Source organism: Lolium perenne, chromosome 2 (genome assembly GCF_019359855.2).
Source record: "Lolium perenne isolate Kyuss_39 chromosome 2, Kyuss_2.0, whole genome shotgun sequence".
Lineage (NCBI taxonomy): Eukaryota > Viridiplantae > Streptophyta > Magnoliopsida > Poales > Poaceae > Lolium > Lolium perenne.
The window spans coordinates 79,604,771-79,607,708 of NC_067245.2; the positions used below are offsets into that span (position 1 = coordinate 79,604,771).

Consider the following 2,938-nt stretch of genomic DNA (forward strand, 5'->3'; position numbering starts at 1 on the left):
GGAATATTAGCATGAAGCACCGAATGCTACCACACTCATGGATTGAGGATGGTGATATGGTCCACCCTTTGAAGCATGTGGTATGGTGAAGGACCGAGCAACATATCCATTGTTTAACAAATGTTAATAAGCCGACCTTCTAAAAATTGTTGCCCTTAAACTTTGCTACAAACAAGAATACGTGGAAAGCTCATCTGCTTCATTTGCCATAACTGAGTCAAACAATCATGAACCTCGGTAAGATGCTGAGACTCGCTGACAGCACCGCCTCCGGATCAGGCCCGAGTGCCCGACTGCTGCCATCGTCCTTGATGATGAGCCCAAGGTAAACCAAGCACAGTGATGTGCACGGCAACCCTTTCATCTGTCTGTAGCAGTAATCAATTCCAACCCAAGATTATTTACTCTAAATTTGTCAGGCATGGTACAATCGAAGCAACTGCATGAATGGCCCAAGATTGATAACTACTTGAAAATCCACACCTAGTTCTGCCCCCTCTCCCTCCCAAGACTATCATTACACTCTTTGCCTGCTCACCTGTCAGCCATTGAATTGAACCTAGCTAGCTCTATATAATAACAGAACATGCCACAATATTTGACCTCCATAATCGAAGTCTCGAGCGCTCTCGACCACAGTATTCGAAATAGCCTCCCTCACCTCTGGTTTACTAACTGTAGCATGTGTTTTTCTTCAAACAAATAATTATCATGTGCTAATTTCATATTTGTGATACAAACAATACAAAAATTACACTGTAGGGGAGAGATAAATGGCTAGCAAAAAGAAATGGACAAAACAATAGCTAATGCCACATGATTGATAAGACGCTACCATATTTATCTTAAAATTCTTCTAATCATAATCAATGTACTCAACACTCTGTGATGCTTAGTTGTAGTGCCGTGGTACCCTCTAACACTTCCAGCCATTATATATGAGAAGGGGCTTTGCCAAAGTTTTAAATAGCCGACAAATATTTTGAAAGCTGAAATGGAACTAATGAATTATATAGATTGAGTAAAAATTTACGGCAAATGCCGATACACCAGTCTAGAGTGTGATTACAAGCCAGTTCGAGGGGGCTTAAGATGGGACATGCCATGGGTTGTAAATACTGAATACTTTTGACAAACGGCTTTACTACAATAATCTTCAGAAAAATACAAGTAAAATATATCCTCTTCCAAATAATACCAACAAATCTGAAAAGGAACAAAACAAAATGAAATAGTGTTTTAAGGAATATCAGGGACCTGTGGCATTTCCATAATATGTGAAGTTACAGGCTGTGTTTTACTCATTTCACAGGCTCATTGTTAATTTTATTTTGACTATGCGACATCCTAACATTTTGACCATTGAACTGTAGCTCTTGGGGAGTAAATCAGTAATGGATGTTGAAGCTTTAGCCACACCATCTCCTCGCTTATCAATGGTGAATAAATCACCAAACTCTGAAACTACTTACTTGGTCCATTAGCTTTCTACAAAATTGGAGATAACCACTAAAGCATTCAAACAAGAAAGGATTAAAAGAATTTTATATATAAGAGTGGAGAAACAGATCATAGACCTTCTTTTTCATCGGTTTTCCAAAAAGTTCCCAATAACTAAGGTATTGATTTTATTTCTAAACATGCGCACTAATTTTTAAATGCTAGGAAATGCAGCAGCTCTGTAATGGGGTGTTGACATCAATCTCATAATCAAAACACAAAGTTGCATACACAGAAGCACTAAGATCAATGAGTATAGGACTACATAACACGGAATCACCAGAAAATGCAGTATCTCGATAGAAGGAAGAAAGCTATACCATGGTAGTCCAATGACACGCTCATGCATCTGCAATGATGTAAAACCCAGTTCAGTGGCTGGAGTGTAGCCTTGGCTTCTTCGATTTGTAAATTTAGAGTTGAGAGGTAACTGGAATGCAAGACGTAAGATGCATTCTAATATAGGTGCAAGCAACGAAGGAACATGCCGGTCAATCTTTTCTCTTGGTAATGCCATATCGCGAATGTGAGGTGCAAGACAGAATGCGAGAAGCAGAAAAGGTGAACTCCAAGTTGATGGAATTTACATCGGTAAGGAGTATCCACAAAGCGATACAATGGAGTTTACCTCAGAATTGGGGCGATGTATTTCATCAATGTGTTTCACTAGTAACGCAGCAGGTTCTTGCAGGATAGTTTGATGAGCAAATCGAGTACACCGCAACAGGAGCAAGGGAATGTATAAGTCATGTATCCAAATGTTGTCAGGACTATCCAATGCAAATACTTCTTCCCAAAATATATTAGACGAGTAATCTCCATGTCACCATTCTTTGTTGTCCTGAAATCATACTTCAAATAAACAAGCAGATATATTAAGAGTAATATATTTAAATACATTTCCATCGGTAAAAAGGGAAGTCAGTGTGAAAAGGGACTCGACAGTCGACATCAACATAAGCAAGGAAAAGCAGGCCTCAATTTCTAACTAAGATATTTCAAGTTTTAAACAATAAATTGCACCAACATATACAACCAAAAAGGAGATCAAACCATTAAACAAAACTAAGTATCGTTTTTACCATGAACAGAAACAAGGAGAGAGGAACCACCATCAGTTCTGACCAGGACCAAAAGAGTAAAAAGTACAAGGCACACTTTGTACACAATCTGCTTGCCACAGCTAGACGTTGCGGATGCCTGCCACTAAAAATGAGATAGTACAATGTCTAAACTTTGTGAAAAGCCAGGTCAAACAGGACTACAAATTTAAGGGTTCTCTGAATGCAAACCTTTCCCAGTGCAAGAAGCCAAGGCCATACAAGCAATGATTCTCGAGTGAAGAATAAGAAGAAGAAAAGGCAGGCGCCTAACCGTTATGAGCAAGCAGTTGGTCCACCTTGGTCTAGAATGCGGCACATTATCTTAGTGGTAGGCT

The 2,938-nt window shown here is 39.2% G+C and overlaps 1 long non-coding RNA gene across 2 annotated transcripts; it reads right to left on the reverse strand.

The window, feature by feature from the left end:
- Positions 1–269: 269 nt before the first annotated feature.
- Positions 270–2,438, reverse strand: LOC127333054 (uncharacterized). Of its 2 annotated transcripts, none has more exons than XR_007870890.2 (3): positions 2,129–2,438; positions 1,821–1,849; positions 270–368 (listed from the first exon to the last, which is right to left on the reverse strand). It is a non-coding gene; the product is annotated as an uncharacterized lncRNA (long non-coding RNA). The 2 variants fall into 2 exon arrangements; XR_011751691.1 differs by lacking the exon at positions 270–368 and adding an exon at positions 451–538.
- Positions 2,439–2,938: the final 500 nt, after the last annotated feature.